At 40.3% G+C, this 23,181-nt stretch overlaps 1 protein-coding gene across 3 annotated transcripts in view; it reads left to right on the plus strand.

The window, feature by feature from the left end:
- nuf (rab11 family-interacting protein nuf) overlaps positions 1 to 23,181 on the plus strand; it is a 415,530-nt gene that overhangs the window by 198,229 nt on the left and 194,120 nt on the right. The window lies entirely within an intron of this gene.

Consider the following 23,181-nt stretch of genomic DNA (forward strand, 5'->3'; position numbering starts at 1 on the left):
AATTTGTGAAAAGATCAACAAGAAACGTAGACCATTTCCTTTATCTATGAAATAAGAAGAAACAATAATATTTAAAACATTTACATCTTCGTTGCACGGCTGGCAGAAAATACGTTTCCATCCCTCGTAAACCACGGGAAATATACAATCCACTGGCTTATTAATGCAGACTTAAAAGTTTGCCTTTTTAGACGTTTGGTAACACAACTTGAGCTGTTTTTGTCAGAACTGTAAAGAAAAGGAAGTCGTCAATATCAATGATCAGATGGGTTCTTGGTTATTGACGAATTCCTTACTACTTCCTCGCACTTCCTGGTTCCAGGCTTGCCTCACAACTTCCACACCCGTCCCCTCGGCTGCTTGGCTAGGCATCTTTATCTTAGATGCGTACCGTGGAAACTTAATAAATATAATACATTAATAATATTACTGCCTGGCTTGCTCCTTTCTTAGATGTGTGTTGTGAAAACTGAATAATATAATAAGTTAATAATATTACTGCTTATATAATATTTAGAACGTAAAAAGGTTCTAAATTGCTCAGAAAGTCAAAAATAGGTCGTAACGTCGAAATAGGTGCGTATAGGCACGTTACGTACATAATACGGATAATTGTTGCAGATAGGCTTGATAGGATCTTACGGATAACAATAGGCAATATATATATTAAACAATTGGTTTTACGTCGCACCGACACAGATAAGTTTCATGGCGAGGATAGTATTGGAAAGGCGTAGGAATGGGAAGGAAGCGAACCCACTATTTCACGAATGCAAGCTCACATCTGCGCGCCCGGAACTACACGACCCACTCGTCCGGTACAATAGGTACCTAAGGATCCTATGCCTAGTTACCAGAGAACAATATTGTAGGTGGTTTCTCCTTGAAACAATACTGTATTATAGACCTTCACTTTTGTTTGTGGATCTCTAGAACTATTTACTGCATCAGTAGTTTCCTACCATATATCGACGACCTGAAAATACTGGCCTTCAACACATCACTTTAATATTACGTGTCTACGGGGATGCACGTACAGCTTCAAGACGCGTTGCGAGTTTTCGATCTTGGAGATAGGCGTGTGTTGCGGGATAGTATTTAAACTCTTAAGGAGTTGACGAACTACACATGATGGTCCACTTCCTTTCACTGTCAACAGAGTTTGCATTTATTACACCCTTGTGATTCTATCTTTCTTGACTTTACGTCTGTACCTATGTGGAGACGCCAGTAAAATAACTAAACAGCACGTGTTCCCATGAAACAACAATATGCAGTCAGCCTCAATGAGTCATTTTGTTAATGTTGAAGAAACTAACTTAACATATCTCCTGTAGGTGGGAGGGGGGGGGGCGCAGACAAAGAATACACCCGCGGTATCCCCTGTCTGTCGTAAGATGCGACTAAAGGGAGCGACTAAGGGATGATTGAATTAGAACCATCAGACTACTTGTAATTAGTACCACCACGCGAGGAACACCATGGGTCGCCTTTACTTGCGAGTAGTACCACTCTGTTAGGTACACAATAGGTTTGTGATTAATAGTAACAGAGGATGAATCAATATGGGTTTTACAGCACGCGTGATTAGCACCACTATATGCGGAACACCAAGGGCTTTCGTTGCCTGTGATTAGTACCACTACATGAGCGACACCAGTTTTGGACTTTCAAATTGTCATTGCACTTCGTACAATTAAGCCCCTTTAAACAACAAGCTTCATTAGCTCCAGAGGAGTGCGACATGCTTCGGCAGCCGGCACAATTCCTGTCCTCGCCGTTAGATGGGGCTTTATTCATTCCATTCCTAACTTGGTCGAATGACTGGCAGCAGGCTGTGGATTTTCATTAATTCAAGAAATGACTTCCTGTATGTCTTCGATTGAGAAATTCTAGAAATCAAAGAATACCTTCGTTTCACTCAGTAAGACTCTTTAACCATATTCATGTTTATTATATAAGTTAGCACAAACTAGAAAGTGTCTTCCACTTTTCTTTTGCTAGTGCTCAACATACAGATTTTTGGTGATGCACCCATGGGAACGGGTTGTTACTGAAAAGGTAGCGGCCGTTGTCTTAATGAAGCATCAAGACCATCTTCACGATTGTCGACGGTGGAATTTAAACCTACCAAGCTCGATAGCTGCAGTCGCTTGAGTGCGGCCGGTATCCAGTATTCGGGAGATAGTAGGTTCGAACCCCACTGTCGGCAGCCCTGAAAATGGTTTTCCGTGGTTTCCCATTTTCACAAAATGCTGGGGCTGTACCTTAATTAAGGCCACGACCGCTTCCCTCCCACTCCTAGCCCTTCCCTGTCCCATCGTCGCCATAAGACCTATCTGTGTCGGTGCGACGTAAAGTAACTGGCAAAAAAAAAAGGGTATTTAAACCCACCCTCTTCTCGGCACGAGATGTTTGCCTGATGCTGAATATATAATGCTACGCGGTTTGGCCACATAGCTGTGAACTTGCACTCGGGATATGGTGGTTTCCGATCCCACTGTCGGCTGCTCTGAAGAATGTTTTCCCTGGTTTCTCCTTTTCGCATGAGTCAAATGCTACTTAAATTAAGTCAACGTTGCCACCTTCCCAGGCCTACGCCGTCATACGAACTGTCTGTGTCGGTGGGACGCAATGCAAACAGCAAACGAAATTAGCGTATGGTATTTTATAAGTTCCTCACATGTACAATTTTCTTAGAAATAATTAAACCTATAGATATGTTTTGTTGTGGGTAAGCATACGAATTGTATCTGCATGTGAGGTGATTTATATTTTGATAATTATGATAAAATAATACATGCGTGGAACACAATACTGTGCGCTCATTTATTTATTGTGTTTTGTTTGAGTGACTATAGGTATACTAGTTTGTCTCCCACAACATGCATATTTAAAGACTTGCCATCAAGATAGCCCAGCACTGGGCTAAAACTACGTAGAGTTTTATCACATGCAATCCGTCAGGACAAATGATTTGTTTCCTATAGTTTAAAGTTTATCCCTTTACTTTAGTCTCACATTATTATACTGTTAACATTTATAATACTCATGGTGTAGTAACTGTAATAATCTTTTGGAAGTTTGATACTTTTGATTCGTATGAAATGGCGTATGGCTTTTAGTGCCGGGAGTGTCCGAGGACAAGTTCGGCTCGCCAGATGCAGGTCTTTCGATTTGACACCCGTAGGTGACCTGCGTGTCGTAATGAGGGTGAAATGATGATGAAGACGACACATACACCCAGCCCCCGTGCCAGCGAAATTTACCAAATAAGGTTAAAATTCCCGACCCTTCCGGGAATCGAACCCGGGACCCCTGTGACCACAGGCCAGCACGCTAACCATTTAGCCATGGAGCCGGATTTGATTCATAATAATAATAATAATAATAATAATAATAATAATAATAATAATAATAATAATAATAATAATTATAATAATAATAATAATAATAATAATAATAATTATTATTATTATTATTATTATTATTATTATTATTATTATTTTGTTGCTTCGTTTAAAGGTAATGGAATATTGGTCAACAGACCCATGTACTTCTTGTGAGTCAAATTTCTCTGACTGTTACCCCCTGTGGGTGGGGGACGCAGACGAAGAATTCACCCACGGTATCCCCTGCCTGTCGTAAGAGGCGACTAAAAGGGACGACCAAGGGATGATCGAATCAGAACCATGAGACTACTTGTAATTAGTACCATCACGTGGGGAACACCATGAGTCGCCTTTACTTGCGAGTAGTACCATTATGTTGGGTACACAATAGGTTTGTGATCAGTAGCACCAGAGTGTGAATAAGGGTGGGATTTACAGTACCCGTGATTAGTACCACTACATGCGGAACACCACGGGATTACGTTGCCTGTAATTAGTACCATTATATGAGAAACACCGTAGGTCTGCGTTACATGTGCGTATTACATTATCTGTGAGTAGTACCGTAATGTGTGGAGTAAGGCGAGTCTACGTTTATTTTGATTAGTACCGCAACATGGCAAATATCATGGTTCTACTTTTCTAGCGATAAGTACCATTATGTGGGGACGTTGACCTGGATTTTGGACCCATTTAGACAACAAGCATCATCGATTCAGGATTGTGCTTTAGCAGCAGTCCCTTGGCCAGTGCTACTGTTGTTTTACGGTAGTTCTGGGAGTGTGGGGCATTGCGAGTCGGATCCACTGATTGTTTTAAGTTCATTTTCCTCATTAATTCTTCGTCATCACGTTTTGATTTCTGGTCAGTGGATGATTTTGGACTTTTGAATTGTCATTACAGTTCGTCTCATTTCGTAACATTAGGGGCCGATGACCTAGATGCTAGGCTCCTTCAAACAAGCATCATCTCTGACTATTTAGTTGATGGCTCCACTGGCCTGTCAGGAACTTCACCAAACCAACAGCAGTGTATCGCCACAATTTTATCGTTTTCGTTTTTTCATTTTTATTTTATAGCACCTGCGTGAACTTTTAAAATTATAAATTCATCATAATAGTGCGATAAAACGCATTACTTATTTCATTTTGTAGTTATTCGATAAATAGTCAAAATAAATACAACTCGACCAGCTCCGAATTCTTGCTAAATGTGTAACGAGAGATTCGAAATTTTACTACAGATAACCTGTGTATGCAAGAGTGTAAGAGCTAGTAATAATTAATTCGGTCTAGGACTCAGGAGGCACCCGTGGCCTATAGGGTAGGGACTGCGCCTCTCCCAGGGGTCAAGTAGAAGAGCTTCAGCTTTTTCTTCTTCACATTTGTGTCTGAGGATAATTACACACTACTCTAGTCAATGAAACCAGTCTAATTTGTGGTAAAGCCTGGAATCGTACCTCAGTAAGTGGCCGTTATGGTTAGAGTCCTGCACGGATGCGGATATCCGCGCGGAGTTATTGTCTTGGTGGATGCAAACTGTATGGCAGTGCGGATAATTTTGCTGATAATTGCAGAATAATGAAGTTTATTGATTTTCAGTCAGGTATACTCTCATGTTTGCTTGTGATTAGGCGACCCTTGGGATTGTTATGGGAGAATGGTGATATATAAAGAGCCTTGGGATCATAAAGCCGAAAATCTGACCTGAGCCTAACTTGCTCCTGCCCGCAATTAATGGGAGGAAAGAACAAATGTCAATACGTCGGTAGTTGTCGTAAGAGAAATTCCTCATGAACTTGTGACTCTAGGGTTTCTGGTGCCAGGTGTTAGGCCTATTGTATTACTAGCAATTACCCACGGCTTCGATCGCGTGGATTTCGTAATTTGGTCAAAGTAGTTCCTCGCCATTGTACTAAGACATTATATGAAAATTCCTAAAGTATAAAAGCTCACCCAAAAATTGAGTTTCATTTACCCCAGAAATTCTTTGTAAACCATGTTTGTGGTATTACCGTTTGGGGCTAAGACGACCATGCGACATAGAACTGTACACGTGAGAAACAGTCTTCCCTCAAGTCGAAAAAATAAATACATGTTTTTTTTTATTTTTAAAGGAGATTCCAAATACCTATTCCCACACCTGTAACATCTTCAGTTTTTGAGATTACATAAGTATCCCCATAAAAAGAATTCAACCCCTTGATCAGTACTTTCCCCAACCCCCCACCTAAGTGTATTATCCGAAAACACAAATACATGTTTCTTTATTTTTAAAGGAGATTCCAAATACCAATTTTCACGTCTGTAACATCTTCAGTTTCTAAGATATAAGTATCCTCATTAAAATAATTCAACTATTCTTCACTTCTTTTCACCCCCTGTTAAGTGAGTTCTCCGAAAACATAGGTACAGGTTCCTGTATTTTTAATGCTATTTGCTTTAGGTCGCACCGACACAGATAGGTCTTATGACGACGATGGGATAGGAAAGGCCTAGGAATGGGAAGGAAGCGGCCGTGGTCTTAATTGAGGTACAGAGCAAGAATTTGCCTGGTGTGAAAATGGGAGACCACAGAAAACCATCTTCAGGGCTGCCGACGGTGGGGTTCGAACCCACGATCTGCTGGATGCAGCTTACAGCTGCGCGCCCCTAACCGCACGGTCAACTCGCCCGGTGCCTGTATTTTTAAAGGACTTTACAAATTCCAAGTTTCTTGTCTCTAACATGTTAACTTTATGACACATAATGTAGATATACCGGTACTCATTTTAAAAATTCACCCGATTTTACAATTCTTTTCAGCACCTTGACTGGATTTTCCGAAGAAAAAAAATACGTGTTTCATTATTTTTAAAGTAGGTTCCAAATACCAGTTTTCATGTCTGTATGTCTGTAACCCCTTCAGTTTTTGAGATGATTGTATACTCGTAAGAATAATTCAACTTCTTCTTCACTTCCTTCCACCCCTCTCCCGCCTTAAGTGGACTTTCCGAAAACAAATACGTTTTTCTTTATTTTGAAAGGAAATTCAAAATACCAACTTTCACGTCTGTAGCATATTCCGTTTTTGAGATATAAATATCCTCATAAAAAGAATTCAACTCCTTTTTCACTCCAGCCCGTTAAGTTGATTCCCCCCCCCCCTATCCAAAAGGTGCGTGTTTCTTTATTTTTTAAGGGTGATTCCAAATACAAATTTCCCCGTTTGTAACCTTAATTTTTTGATATATAAGTTTCTCCATAAAAGAATTACATATTTTTCACTTCTTTTCACCCTCCCCTCTTAAGTGAATTTTCCGAAAACCAGAAAAACTTGTGTCTTTATTTATAAAGGAGCTTCCAAATGCCAATTATCACTACTGTAACATCTTCAGTTTAGAGATATATGTATCTTCATAAAAAATAAACTCCTTTTACACCGCCCCTCCCCCATATTGATTCCCCCCCTCCGCCCCAATGCGTGTTTCTTTAAAAACAAAGGAAATTCCGAATACTAATACCAGTTTTCATGTTTGTAACATCCTTAGATTTTTTGGTGTATATACAGGGTGTTAGGTGTATACGTGCAGATATTAAGCTAGTCGGCAAAGATAAAGACATATCACAATATATGCTATGTACTTTTTACCTTGTCCTATTAGTTTGCCCATAACTGAGCCAAACATTTCAGGACCTAATGTGTTTTGAACGGCCGTAGCAGGATATGCCGGTTACGTCATTCTGTCCACGCGTAGTGGAAGTACAGTAGCAGAATATAGGGCTTGTTGAACCTGTTTCTTATCGCAGGCCAACGCATGTTGTTCTGCACTTCCCCTAAAGGCTTGGCAAGTAGGAGAGGATGACTCACATGCCAGCCACTTGCTGTACTTGAAAACCGGTCTAGGGTACTCTGTATAAAATGTACACAGAATCCTTACAGTGACCTCGAAGATACGTACCAGCACATACATGCGAATCAAGTATTGTGTAGGTGTGTGTGATTCATAAGACGTCAGTGGCAATACTCAGTGATCCTAGCTGACAAAATGAAAGGAAATAGTTAATAAGTAAATGAAAAATGAGCGCAACATTTCGGTGCTGTTATTGCGACAGGCTACGATGAATTTCTGACAATAGACAATGCGAGTTGTCTATGCTTCTTCATAAACTTTTCAGGTCAATGAAATGACGGTGGACACTGAAAGAAAAGGCTGTAAGTATTCAGGAAAAATAGCTACTGTGGATTTTTTTGCTAGTTGCTTTAAGTCGCACCGACACAGATAGGTCTTATGGCGACGATGGGACAGGAAAGGGCTAGGAGTGGGAAGGAAGCGGCCGTGGCCTTAATTAAGGTACAGCCCCAGCATTTGACTGGTGTGAAAATGGGAAACAACGGAAAACCATCTTCAGGGCCGCCGACAGTGGGGTTCGAATCTGCTATATCCCGATACTGGATACTGGCCGCACTTAAGCGACTGCAGCTATCGAGCTCGGTCTACTGTGGAATTGCCGCCGGGCATTTCTAATAGAAGGCTTATTCTTCTTTTTCCTAATCTGTTTACCCTCCAGGGTAGGTTTACCCTCGGACTCAGCGAGGGATCCCACCTCTACCGCCTCAAGGGCAGTGACCGGGAGCGTGATACATTGGGTCGGGGGATACAACTGGGGAGAATGACCAGTACCTCGCCCAGGCGGCCTCACCTTCTATGCTGAACAGGGGCCTTGCGGGGGAATGGGGAGATTGGAAGGGATAGACAAGGAAGAGGGAAGGAAGCGGCCGTGGCCTTCAGGACGTTACAGCCCTAGCATTTGCCTGGTGTGAACATGGCAAACCACGGAAAACCATCTTTAGGGCTGCCAACAGAGGGGTTCGAACCCACTATACCCCACTCATGAGCTGTGGAACATCTCCATTCAATAGGACAAGGTGATTTCCAGCACCGGTTCTAATTAACATCTGGACGGGTGTAGTTGGAGGTCGGTTACATCTTTTTATTAATGTTATCTTGCTCCTGTAGAGGCAGTACGTTACTGGAGCTTTCAGATGATGTGTCGCTTCGACTACGCCGAACCACGTGGATTTTACACGATGGTGCAGACATTTCTTCAACGGTAGACAGGACGATGTGGAACTATCAATTGGCCAGCCCTTATTCCAGACCTTATTCCAGTGGATTGTTATGTCTGGCGGGACATGAAACATAAAGTACACTGAACTGAAGTAACCACTTCGGATGACCTCTGTAAACATATTTTTTCGGCTCCAGAGGATATTCTGAACAACACAGGTTCCTTGTCTCGAATGCGTCGCAACTGCATTCGGAGAAGTGATGCCCGCAGAGAAGCCCAGGGTGGTCACTGTGAACAATTGCTACGAGTTTCGCTTTGGTATGTCAGATGTTAAGCCATTTCTGCACCGTAATGGCTTGGGAGTACAGTACAGTATCGATATAGTATTTTGAGTCCCGATAGTTCGATATTCTCATAAATCCGAGCAGTGAAATTGAAGTACCGGTAACAAAAATTATAAATCGAGAGTTTCAGTGCGCGAGTGACTTGTACGTGCCGAAAGCTAAACACAACACAGGGAAGACGTGCTTGTTAAAACTCTAGACATTGACCTTGAACGCATTTTGGCAGTTCCTCAATTCTACCCTGCATGTGGTTTTGGTTTTTTACGTGTGTTCGAGCAATTTATATTTTGTTTCTTATTCACTACGAGTTAAAACAAAACGCACGCGCTTTTAAGGGCCGATGACCTTAAAACAGCAATCATCATCATCATCATCACCATGAAAAATGAAATGGCGTATGGCTTTTAGTGCCGGGATATCCCAGGACGGGTTCGGCTCGCCAGGTGCAGGTCTTTCTATTTGACACCCGTAGGTGACCTGCGCGTCGTGATGAGGATGAAATGATGATGAAGACAACACATACACCCAGCCCCCGTGCCATTGGAATTAACCAATTAAGGTTAAAATCCCCGACCCGGCCGGGAATCGAACCCGGGACCCTCTGAACCGAAGGCCAGTACGCTTACCGTTCAGCCAACGAGTCGGACATCACCATCATCATCATTAACACGTATAAAAATTCAATAAAATGCTTGTGTTATATTCATCACTACTGAAATAGGAAAAAATTCTATCAAATTAGTTATTTCATTCCCAGACCTCGTGGAGGAGTGGGTGGGCCTTCAGCTATGCGTGTAGCTCATGGGCCATGTAGTAAGGAAGTAGAGTTGTGAGGATGAAATAATTCAAGTTGGACGTATGTCTTGTACATACAATAAATTGAATTGAATACGTTAGTAAATATGCTTGTTGTTTAAAGGGGCCTAACATCGAGGTCATCGGCCCTGTTAGTAAATACCTGACCGCGCAGAGAGATAACCGCAGCAACAACACGGACCCCGGAAGAGGTCCGCAGAGCACCCCACCCAGGACAGAGGTCCCCCAACACCCCGTTTATTGAGTAAATTTTCATGGTACGATGTTTACATAGTACAATGTTGACATAGTACAATGTTGACATACATACATACATTGGTAAATAAACAAACAAACAGAGAGAAGTGGTTGGCCTTGAACTTGCTGGGCCGATTGAGACGAGTTCTTAGTCCAGTTATGTGAACAAAACAAGCACTGAGGTCATTGACCATGCTACACTCTTAAAGGCTACAGGGCAGATTAAAGGTGATGTATCACAAGGTCAAACTTAAACATGTAACAGAACGTAAGATGTAATTGTGACACATGAGAAACGAAACGCAATCCGGGCTGGGAAAACAAACACACATCCTGCAACACTGTCTTGAAGCACAGACAGAAACATAGATGTACACCGGCACACGACACGAAAGGTGAATTAAAGACGAAAAATGTATTGTGTCACGTGAAGCTAAAGAGAAGTTATAAATAAACGAAATAAACTAAATCTAAATAATAAAAATAACAATAATAATATAAAAATAACAATAATATTAATAACAAAATATCAAATATGAATAACAAGTATACGACTTAAAAGGAGAGTAAAAAGGGGAATAAGACGAAAATATGAACAGGTGAATAATAATAATAATAATAATAATAATAATAATAATAATAATCAGACGAGGAAAAGAGTAATAAGAAGTAGTTCAATATGAGTAGTAGCAATAATAATAAGACTGAATAATAATAATAATAATAATAATAATAATACCGGTAATGTTATTTGCTTTACGTCCCACTAACTTCTCGTACTGTTTTTGGAGGCGCTGTAATTTAGTCCCACAGGAGTTCTTTTTACGTGCCAGTAAATCTACCGACACCTTCGAATACCACCGGATTGACCCAAGATCGAGCCTGCTAAATTGGAACCAAGAAACCAGTGCTTTAACCGTCTGAGCAACTCAGACTGGCCACTTTTATTTTGATAAATTTATTAAGCACTGCAAAGGAAGCAGTACGTTATACTTTATTTTACCATTACACACATTCTTTTCGTTTGTAAGCACGAAATAATAATGTAATTTTTTACGTCCTAATAATTACTTTGACGGATTTTGGAGACGCCGAGGCGCCGGAATGTTGTACCGCAGGACTTTTTTTAATGCAAGTAAATCTACAGACACGAAACTGGCGTATTTCAGCACCTTCAAATACCCCCGAATTGAGCCTCCATCGAACCTGCCAAGATGGGATCAGAATACCAGCGAACTATCGTCCGAGGTACTCAGCCCGGCATTAGAGCTTGGAATACGTTGGTCGTGCTATTAGGGGCGCGAAATTGAGAACTTTCATTGGGGAGATACTGGGTTCGAACTCCACTGTCGACAGCCCTGAAGATGGTTCTCCGTGGTTTCCCATTTTCACATCAGAAAAATGCTGGAGCTGAACCTTTATTAAGGCCACGAACGCTTCCTTCTCACTTCTACACCTTTTCTGTCCCATCGTCACCACAAGACCTATCTGTGTCGGTGCGACGTAAAGCCAATTTTGAAAATCATCATATTTAGGACATTATACAACTGTCGAGATCCATAGTTATAAACGATGAGAAGTATTTTCTGGGCAGACATTATTGGCGAGTAGTCAATAATAATAATAATAATAATAATAATAATAATAATAATAATGGTATTTGTCCGACTCGTTGGCTGAATGGTCAGCGTACTGGCCTTCGGTTCAGAGGGTCCCGGGTTCGATTCCCGGCCGGGTCGGGGATTTTAATCGCTTCTGATTAATTCTTCTGACTCGGGGACTGGGTGTTTGTGTCCGTCCCAACACTCTCCTCTTCAAATTCAGACAACATACCACACTTCAAACCACCACAGAAACACGCAATAGTGATTACATCCCTCCATATAGGGTTGGTGTCAGGAAGGGCATCCGGCCGTAAAACAGGGCCAAATCCACATGTGCGACCCAGTTCGCACCCGCGACCCCACAGGTGTGGGAAAAGCGGTAGGAAAAGAAGAAGAATAATAATAATGATATTTGCGTTACGTTTACGGTTTTCGGAGACGATGAGGTCTCGCAGGGGTTCTATTTACGTGTCACTAAATCTACCGGCACGAGTGTGACGTATTTGAGCACATTCAAATACCACCGGACTGGGCCAGGTTCGAACCTGCGAGGTTGGAGTAAAAAGGCCACCACCTCAACCGTCTGAGCCATACAGCCCGGCAGGAAGCACGAAATGTAGGTACGTACACCGGTAGCAGCCTTCAGCTGTTATCGTAGTTCAGTTGCTCGTAAACATAAAACCAGTTTGGCAAGTATATTACGTAACATCTCGTTACAGTAGTACATTTGCTCTGAAACATAAACAGAAACCGGTTTGGCACGGGTGGCGCGTGACTTGCCTGTTATCAACGGAAAGCTATTCATTCACAGAACAAGGCATACTACCTATTCTAAAAACATCGTACCCCTTTGCTTTCGAAAATAACTTCCGCTGATTACTAAAAGTTTGATATATAGTGGTTCGTCACATCGTTCTCTATTGCTACAAGAAATATCTGCACGTATACACCTAACACCCTGTATACCGTATATAATTTTTCAATTCTTTCACCCACCCCCCGGTTAAGGGTTTGCCCCGAAAACCAAAGAATACGTATTTCCTTATTTTTGAAGGAGATTCAAAATACCAATTTTCACGTCTGCAACATGTTATGTTTTTGAGATATACTATAGGTACGCTAATTTTATAAATTCACCCCCTTTTTCAGTTCCCCTTAAGTGGATTTTCCGAAAAAAATATGTTTCTTTACATTTACAGGAAATTCCAAATACCAGTTTTCAAATCTGTAATATGTTACGTGTCTGAGATAATTTTCAGATATAGTCTTTTTTTAAATCACCTCGTTTGTCACTCCTGTTCACCCCATATTCATCGGATTATCCAAAAACACAAAAATACGTGTTTCCTTATTTTCAAAGGATATTCCAAATTTCAATTTTCATGTTTGTAACATCTTCAGTTTTCGAGATATAAGACTCTTCATAAAAGGTGTTCAACTCATTTTCCTCCTTTTTTTTCACCCACTTAATGGGATTTTCCGAAAAGAAAAAAATACGTGTTTCTTTATTTTTAAAGGAGATTCCAAATACCAGTTTTTACGTCTGTAAACTTTTAAGTTTTTTAAATATAGATATCCTCATTTTAAAAATTCACCCCCTCCTTTTCACCCCCTTGGCGACGGAATATCCGAAAATCCTGTCTTAGATGGCACCTACATGTTGTTATGAATGTATCTCCAAAATTTCATTTCTTTATGTCCGGTAGTTTTGGCTCGGCGATGATGAGTCAGTCAGTCAGTCAGTCAGGACAAGTTATTTTATATATATACTAGCAAGATACCCGTGCTTCGCTACGGTATTATACTGAAATTTATAATTGAATGCTTATTGTTGTTGTAGATATATAATCCGCTGAAATTCGCGATCTGACTCGTTTTCTGTGAGAATCCACCAAAATTCCCGATCTGACTCGTTTTCTATTAGATTACGGCACGTTTCCTCCCAATTTTCAATCTTCCTTTCCAGGAATCGATTTCGTACTTCCCGGGCTAGGCTCAGGTATTCCTCCCGGTCAGTTGGGTCCGTAAATCTTTGCCATCTTTTCCTATAATCATTTTAATATGTATAAAATCCTTCAGGAGATCCGGCGTGGTGTCATATTGGGTGCTTTGGCAGAACTGAACCCGCGGCCGGACTGCATTCTTAGTCATTACCCGTCCAGGAGTCGTTTCCAGCGCGGTCCGCACATTTGACGACGGTCATTATTATTATTATTATTATTATTATTATTACTATTAGGTGTTGCTGGAATGGCTGATGACAGGGAAAACCGGTGTATCCGGAGAAAAACCTGTCCCGCCTCCGTTTTTTCCAGCACGAATGTCACATGGAGTGACCGGAATTTGAACCATGGAACCCAGCCGTGAGAGGCCGGCGCGCTGCCGCCTGAGCAACGGAGGATACTTATAAATACATTAAGAACAGTAAAATCAATAGGTCTCACCTCCTTCTACACTCCACCGCCGTTAAGTTTATTTACCGCCACCTCCCCCCCCCCCCCAAAAAAAAAATTAAAAGAAGGCTTGTTTCTTTTTGTTTAAAGGAGATTCCAAACACCAATGTTCACGTCTATTGCCTTCAGTTTTGAGATATAAATATCCCCATAAAAATAATTTACTTTTTCACTTCATTTCACACTACTTCCGCCCCCCCCCCCCCGTAAGTGAACTTTCCCGCAAACAATACTTGTTTCTTTAATAGTAAAAGATCTTCTAAATACCAATTATCACGACTCTAACTTCTTCAGTTTTTGAGGTATGTGTCCTCATGAAAGGAATTCAACTCCTTTACACTCCCACCCTCCAAGATGGTTTCCCCACCAAAACGCGTTTTTCTTTGTTTTTAAAGGAGATCGAAATACGAATTTTCACGTCTGTAACAACTTTAGTTTTTATTAGATGCATGCATTCTCATACAATTAAGTCAATTCAATTTTCAATTCTTTCACCCCCCCCCCTTTCATTGGATTTTCCGAGAATACGTCTTTCTTTACTTTTAAAGCAGATTGCACATATCAAATTTCACGTCTGTAACATCTTCATTTTTGAGATATCAGTAGCCTAATTAAAAGAATTCAACACCATTTTCAGTCACTTTTACCCACCCCCCACCACCCAAGTGGTATTTCCGAAAATTAAAAATAAACGATTCGTTATGTTTAATAGAGATAAAAAATACCATTTTTCACTTCTGTAACATGTTAAGTTTTTTAGATATACTGTAAAAATTCTCATTTTAAAATTTCACCCCCTTTGAGTTCCCCTTAAGTGGAATTTCCAAAAACAAATCACCTATGTTTCCTTACATTTACAGGAGATTACAAACACCCACTTTTTACGTCTGTAACATTTTACGTTTCCAAGATATTCTGTAGATATAGTCTTTCAAAAAATTCACCCCAATTTGTCACTCCTGTTTAACCGCCATTAATTGGATTTTCCAAAAACTAAAAAATACGTGTTTCTTTATTTTTAAAGGAGGTCCCATATACCAATTTTCAGGTCTGTAATATCTTCAGGTTCTGAAATATAAGTAGCCTCATTAAAGGCATTCAACCCATTATTCACCCTTTTACACCCTTCCTATTGGGATTTTCCGAAAACAAAAGAATACGTGTTTCTTTATTTTTAAAGGAGATTCTAAATACCAATTTTTACATCCATACACTTTAAAAGTTTTGAGATATAGATACTCATTTAAAAAAATCACCCCCTTTTCACCCCCCCCCCCATGAATTGGATTTTCCAAAAACAAAAAACACGTGTTTCTTTATTTTTAAAAGAGATCCCAAACACCAATTTTCAGGTCTGTAATATCTTCAGGTTCTGAGATATAAGTAGCCTCATTAAAGGCATTCAACCCCTTTTTCACCCCTTTTCACGATTCCTATTGCGATTTTCCGAAAACAAAAAAATATGTGTTTCTTTATTTTTAATGAAGATTCTAAATACCAATTTTTACATCTGCAAACTTTAAAAGTTTGGAGATATAGATTCACTCATTTTAAAAATTCACCCCCTTTTCACCCTCCCATTAATTGGATTTTCCAAAAACCAAAAAAATACGTGTTTCTTTATTTTTAAAAGAGATCAGAAGTACCAATTTTCAGGTCTGTAATATCTTCAGTTTCTGAGATATAAGTACCGGTGTCCTGATTAAAGGCATTCAACCCATTTTTCCCCATTTTCACCCTTTTTCACCCTTTTTCACCCCTCCTATTGGGATTTTCTGAAAACAAAAAAATACGTGTTTCCTTATTTTTAAAGAAGATTCTAAATACCAATTTTTACATCTGTAAACTTTTAAAGTTTTGAGATATAGATACACTCATTTTAAAATTTCACCCCCCTTTTTACCCCCTTAGCGAAGGAATATCCAAAAATCCTCTCTTAGCGAGCACCTACATCTTAATATGAATATATCCCCAAAATTTCATTTCTTTATGTCCAGTAGTTTTGGCTCGGCGATGATGAATCAGTCAGTCAGTCAGTCAGTCAGGACAAGTTATTTTATATATATAGATATTACGGATAGGCTACACACTTACGCCTTTAGAACGAGTTTAAATTATAACATTCCCTACCTAATGCTCCAAATGCTGCTTATCATTTTCTTAACATACTATAAATACGCACCTTTATGTGCAAAGTCATACAAGTTGCTTTACGTCACACCGACACGGATAGGACTTACGGCGACGATGGGGCAGGAAAGGGCTAGGAATGGGAAGGAAGCGGCCGTGGCCTGAAGGTACAGCCCCAGCATTTGCCTGGTTTGAAAATAGAAAAGCACGGAAAACCATCTTCAGGGCTGCCTACAGTGGGATTCGAACCCACTATCTCCCGAATACTAGCTACTGGCCGCACTTAAGTGACTGCAGCTTATTTGCAAAGTATATGGCGGAAAATTTATATTAGAGTAAGACACGATTTTTTTAAAATACTAAAGAGTGTAGAACGGGACAAGGAGTACGAAGTCTGACACTGAAACTTCCTTACAGAAGTCCGCTCAGTTCTTTTTTGTGATAGAACATGCAGAAGAGGGCGAGGAAGGCCAAAGACCCCAGTGCCTTCAAGATCTTATGCTAAGTCTTTGTTATAACATCTACCACGAGATGAAGCACGAAGCTGAAGACAAGGAATTGTGATTGGGTGGACAAGGCATCGCCTTTAGAAACTAAGTAGTAATATACACAAACATCTATGACCGAAAGGAGACTGATTTTGCTTGCAGTGTTACGTGGCGAACAGGAAATAATGTACAAATATTTGTTACAGTTTGCCAATCTCAAAGCCTGCAGGGCTCATTTCAGTGCTGTTACTGAAAAAATCTTCGATAATTTTGTCATTGTGTTTTGTTTTTCGCGGTACAACAATTCCGTACAATTTGGGTTGAATACAAATTATAATTATTGAAATATTCGACGGGAATCGACACGTGGGAAAGCGTCTCCTTCCACCTCCACCAGGTCGTTATTTACACTAACAGCTGTTGTAATGAGCACTCTGCGTAAGGGGGTCCAGTTTGTGCGTGAGTAAAGACAGGACTTTTCTCTGAGGAACAGTTGTCTGGTGCCACTTGGCTAGTCCGAAGAGGAAAGTGGGTGCTGGAGAAGAGATGGAAGCAGAGCGAAGGCGAGAGCCTAGCCCAGTAATACCTGTTGCCAGGTTACATTCGCTAGGAAAGTCGATAATGGCGCCCTCTCCTCTTTGAAGTAAGTCGCACGCGATATACCCAAGGCCAGACCGATTCTGCGAAACTTTCACACCCACTACTCGTGGCAGTATGTTCTGAGAAAACGCGTTCACGAATTAGTTTGTGGAAACTAGTCCACTTTTTACTGAAAAGAATGCCATCAGTTAACAAGATTCCGTGGTTTCTCATTTCAGCTACGGGGAAATGCCAGGATGATACCTTCCTCAAGGCCACGACCGCTTCCTTTCCATTCTTAGCCCGAACAGTTACACGTGCACCCACAGACAACACCCTCACATACCGGTACATGTAACATGTGCCATTTAACATTTTACCATGTAACATTTTTAGTGCCTTGAAAAAAATGCAAATTTTTAATGCAGCTGTGTATCAAGGTATATGTATACTTCTACATGGAAAAATCTTGTTTTTGAAATATTAGTATGCCAAGTTTTAAGAACTCATTAGAATGGTTTAATTTAGAGATCCTGATAATGACAATTTTATAAGTTGCTCGTTAATTGTTTAAAAATAAATTGTTAATTTTTCCACAAAACTTCAAACAATATATCTTAGCGACCAAGAAAGTTAGAACCACAGATGTTTCACTCTTCTGAAGCTAAAACAGTACTCTAGTGCCTGACATAGAGAATGTTTTATTTTGCCATTACTTAAGAATTATTTTTACCTGTTCTCTGTGTCAGCCACTAGGAGACATTTTAAACTTAAAAAAGACACCAAGATGTCTATGATATCGTAATTATGAATAGAGACATTATTTTTTTGAAATATGGATCATTGTGAAAATTGCAACTTGCGGGAAATTGAGGTAGAAAATTGACTTCCTTAAAAACCTCCAGAAGAGTAAGTCAGCCCTTCTACGTCTTCTTGTTTGCCAAATTTCATCTTTTTTCTGCCTCTCAGATACACCCACCATGTCTTTACTTCAGGTGTGGAATGTTTTTTGGCACTTGTGGTCCTATTTTCTGTTGTCTTGATGACTCCAGAAATGGTATTTGTTCCAGGGTTGAAACCCATTCTTTTCAAAATTTCCAGTTCATCCTAAGGTTCCTTAATATGGCACACATCATTCACACACATCTTCACCGTTCTGTGTCCTGTATAGACCTCCTTGGGACACCTATTACATGTGGTTCTATTGAATGCCTCATTCTCATCTTGTTTTACCATGTAAACATTTTTCCAACATCTTGAGGTCATCCAGTGTTTCATACATAGGTTTAATTGCTCCAACAAGCTCCAGTTTCATGCCTTGTCCATTGTGGTGAAACTGTTCACCTTTTGCCTTAGTGACTTGGTATGCACACCAACTTCCTTCTCTCGTTGGGCGCTTTCCATGAAGTGGAAATTCATCGTTGGCAGCGAGAAGTGGGCGTGGTTATTGGTGCAAAGATTTGAATAACCACATATGTCTCAAGAATTAATGGGCAGAAAATTAAAATGTATGAGCCAAATTAAAGAGGAAGAAATATTCTCTCAGTTTAGGCATATTTTGAAAAACGCAATTTTTTATCAGTTTTTCTGATTCTCCTGTATGCATATACATAAAACTTACTCGTTAGTAATGATTGTTTCGTGTTATATGATAACGATTGAAGCTTGTTTGTTCATGGATATGTGTGCATTTCTTTTTTTTTTTTACGCTTGTGCATATTGTAGTTGCACCTAGAAAAACCGCTATGTGATAATATTTCAGCTTAGAAAGGTTATGTCATCTATTGTATGAACTGTTATCAACGAATTTTCGCTGTGATACATGTGCTGCGGGTCAGTATCTCTCCCCTCAAAATTGTCACCTTCATAATGGTATTTCGAGCCGCAACGACGGTATTTCGATGTTAAGAGCATATTTATAATTCTTGTTCAGAATACCGTTTTCGAGTGTTCTAGACTTCGGTAAAACACTTAAAATGCAGCGTACCATCTTTAATTGTAAGGCGGTAATAACGTGTTAATCTCGAGGACGCTGTGCAGAGTGCACATAAAATCCAGTTTTCATAGTCTGTAAAATAGCATCAATTGGAAACACAAGCTATGGAGCATTCTAGAAAGTTCGAAGGGGCTTGATGCTGTCATTGCGCAGCCAGTAGAAAACGTATCAGTGACGTGAAGCAGAAAATAGCAAATGTCCCCGCTAAGAAAAAAGGAAAATTAGCCAAGTCCTTGTATGTTTTGATGGTCATAAGGACATTAAACTTAGCTTCTTATCCACTTTTGAATTTTGTCACCACACTTCTTGGGGCGTTGAAGGGATATTTTCTGCTCATAGGTATATTTTTACTGACAGGAAGAATAAGCTGAAAATATGGAGATAATTATACTCGCTCAGAAAAAAATCACCTTCGTTTGAATAAAAAAGAAACGTTAAGAATTATGACTCCGGTGTGTGTAATAGCGTGAGATAAAAAATTAACATTAAATTTTACGTTGCTAGTATTATATTTTAAGGTGTCCTATACAAAACAGTAAGATTGCAGACTAAAACGCTTTTTGTGCATATATTAGTGCATATTTGGGCATTTTATATTTATCGAGCGCGTTGGTCGTGCGGTTAGGGGCGCTCAGCTATGAGCTTGCATTACGGAGATAGTGGGTTTGAACTCCACTGCCGGTAGCCCTGAAGATGGTTTTCCCGTAGTTTCCCATTTTCACACCAGGCAAGTGCTGGGGCTGTACTTTAAGGCCACGGCCTCTTCCTTCCCACTCCTATCCCTTTCCTGTCCCATCGTCGTTGTAAGGCCTATCTGTGTCGGTCCGACGTAAAACTAATTGTATATACATATATTGAAAGTTTTAGTGTATATAATTCTCAACACTCGACATACCATACACGTAGCAGTTCTTGTTTATTCGTGAGCTTGTTTAACGACCTCAAAGTTAAAGGGCTATTTGCTCGACATATAAATATATTAATGCAAATCATTGAATTTGATAGATCTGTATGGTGTATCATTTTAGCGTCCCACCCTTCTGCGGCTCACTATTTGAACATCATAACTTCTGTGAATCGAAATACCTTCCACTCACTTCTTCCACATACTTGATTTTCTTCTTTACCTGTCCTATCACTCCACTATTCTTCCACATCCACAGTGACAGATATCTCAACGATAGAATGACCTACATTTTCCCTACCTTCAAGGATCTAGCATTTCCTAACCCAGCCTAAAAGATTTGAAGGGTTCAGTACTTTTATAATTAAAAGAGCGAACATTGAAATGCCATTGCCGCTAATTTCATGGCTCCTATCAGTCAACTAAAATAATAGGTCTTTGTTTTTAGCAGTTGATGTTATTCCTTTGTATGTAATGGTGATAAAGTATTTGGGTTTTCGTCCCACTAACTACTCTTTTACATTTTTCGTAGACGCTGAGGTGCTGTAAATTCTGTTCTGCTGGAGTTCGTTTAATTGCCTATTAATCTCCTGACACGATGCTGCCCTATTTGAACACATTCAAATACCAAAAGACAGAACTGGGATCGAACCCGCAAACTTGATCTCAGAAAGCCAGTGCTCTACTGTTCCAGCTACTCAGTCCATCCTCTTGTGGGTAGGGACGGTAGAATAACACCCACGGTATCCCCTGCCTGTCATAAGAGGCGACTAAAAGGGGCCCCAGGGGCTATCAACTTGGGAGCGTCTTGGCATGCATGGGGCCCTTAGATGAGGCTTGGCATTAGTTCCACTTACTTGTGCCAGGCTCCTCACTTTCATCTATCCTATCCAACCTCCCTTGGTCAGATCTTGTTCTTTTCCGACCCGAACGTTTTAGAGCACTCGAGGTATTGGGAGTCTTTTGACTTTCTTTGGTCGATACTTTCATTTTTCGAAGTGTCGGATCCCTTCCATTTTTTCTCTCTGATTAGTGTTATATAGAGGATGGTTGCCTAGTTGTACTTCCTCTTAAAACAATAATCACCACCACTACTGAGTCCAGCCCATTAGTTCCCGTTTTACGAGGGGAAGGGAATCTCGTTTTGACGCCTTTAATGGCCTCCCCTTTCTCTTACTGGTGCCTTTAATATTTGAAGAATCAGACTTTTTTTCCTTTTTCACCTTCGACTACTGTACAATTAATGAGGTTTGCGCAATTCCCCATAAAACAAACGCCCTCACCAATAGAAAGCCAAATACAGTGCAATCTTCATATCTCATTCAATTAATTGGTGAAGCTCTAATTGATAAGACAACAATTGAGTTATTCGTGGCTAAATTTCTGTTACCATGGTGATCACTGCACTGAAAATAAGAGGCCTAGGCAATCCAGGAGATTTTTTTCATGCTTGATAAATTGCATTATCATATATCGGTGAGCAGCGAATTCGCTGTCCGGCTCCATGGTTAAATGGTTAGCGCGCTGGCCACTGGGGTCTCGGGTTCGATTCCCGACAGGGTCGGGAATTTTAACCATATTGGTTAATTTCGCTGGCACGGGGGCTGGGTGTATGTGTCGTCTTCATCATCATTTCATCCTCATCACTACGCGCAGGTCTCCTACGGGAGTCAAATCAAAATACTTGCATCTGGCGAACGGAACTTTTTTCGGACACTCCCGGCACTAAAAACCATACGCCATTTCATTTTTCACCGTATTCACTAATGCAGATCATATCCTACACTGGATTAACTGATAGAGTAGATTTTTAAAGCTAGATAGTTTCACATTGAAGCCGTCAGAATAGTAAACTCCCATTTTTTTTTTGGGACGGGCCAGTGCACGGGTAATAGAATAAAACATTTCTCTAATAATGATGCAGAATAAGACCTGTGGTGTTCCGATGTTTTGTACTGAGATTGGATGGATTGTACAAATGTTAGGTATTGTGGTTGTGGATAAATGTGTTTTGCTCCATTATCAGTGCCAAGCTTAGTGCTAAAATGCTTACTTAATAGATAAATACTAATAAACCTAGTGTCTATTTTGAAAAACAGTGCCTTGATAATCTGCAAACCAGATAATCTAAGTACGGGCAACAGTGTGTCTGCTGTAAGTTTCCTTTCTAGGGAATAAAACGCCGAACAAGTTAGCTCAGTACGTTGCGGCACGGCTAGTAATGTAGTTGCGTGGCAGGCATGTTCGACTACCCCGTCGCCCATTCTCGAAATGGTTTTCTGTGGGTTTCCCATTTAAAATCTACGGTAATGGTACTTTCTCAAGGTGACAGCCGCTTAATTCCCATTTCTAGCCCGTACAATTACACCTACACCCACAGACGACATTCAGACAGCTGTACATGTAGCTCACCCCTATCTCGGGCAAACCCTGAACTGGCGAGCGGAATATGTCCTCGAACACTCCCTACACTAAAAGGCCGTACGCTAGAAAAGAAGTGCGTAAAGCATTATTAAGTAGCCCTTCATCACCTTAAAGGAGGAAGAGGAAGAGTGTTCACCACTCGTAGAATGAGGACCATTATAGGCGGCTCACAAACGTTATACCACCAATATCAGAAGATAACAAGAGTTGAACAAGTTAGGTTGGATAGAAAAAATAACCGATGATTCTGGTTCAAGTGGAAACAGTGTACTCTTGTCATCTGGAGTCTTGTAGTCGTCACATCGTCTCACAACTTCACAGCATATAGGGGCGCCTCAGCACGTTGCAGGCATTTAATTCGTCAGTTATTGCATAGTATATAGATGATCTTCATGACAGGTTGATATTTTATTTGAAATAGTATTATTTTACATCCTTGTTCCTTTTATTGTTAACTTAGCATAAGCTCATTTTTTTTCATTTATAAGTTTCCATATATTTTTTATTGCTATTTTGCTTTACGTCGCACCGACACAGATAGGTCTTATGGCGACGATGGGAAAGGATAAGCCTAGGAATAGGAAGGAAGCGCCCTAAATTAAGGTACAGCCCCAGCAGTTGTCTGGTGTGAAAATGGGAAACCACGGAAAACCATCTTCAGGATTCGAACCCACTATCTCCCGGATGCGAGCTCATAGCTGAGCCAACTCGCCCGGTTCCATATTATTATTATTATTATTATTATTATTATTATTATTATTAT

This window comes from Anabrus simplex, chromosome 1 (genome assembly GCF_040414725.1).
Source record: "Anabrus simplex isolate iqAnaSimp1 chromosome 1, ASM4041472v1, whole genome shotgun sequence".
NCBI classification, from domain to species: Eukaryota; Metazoa; Arthropoda; class Insecta; order Orthoptera; family Tettigoniidae; genus Anabrus; species Anabrus simplex.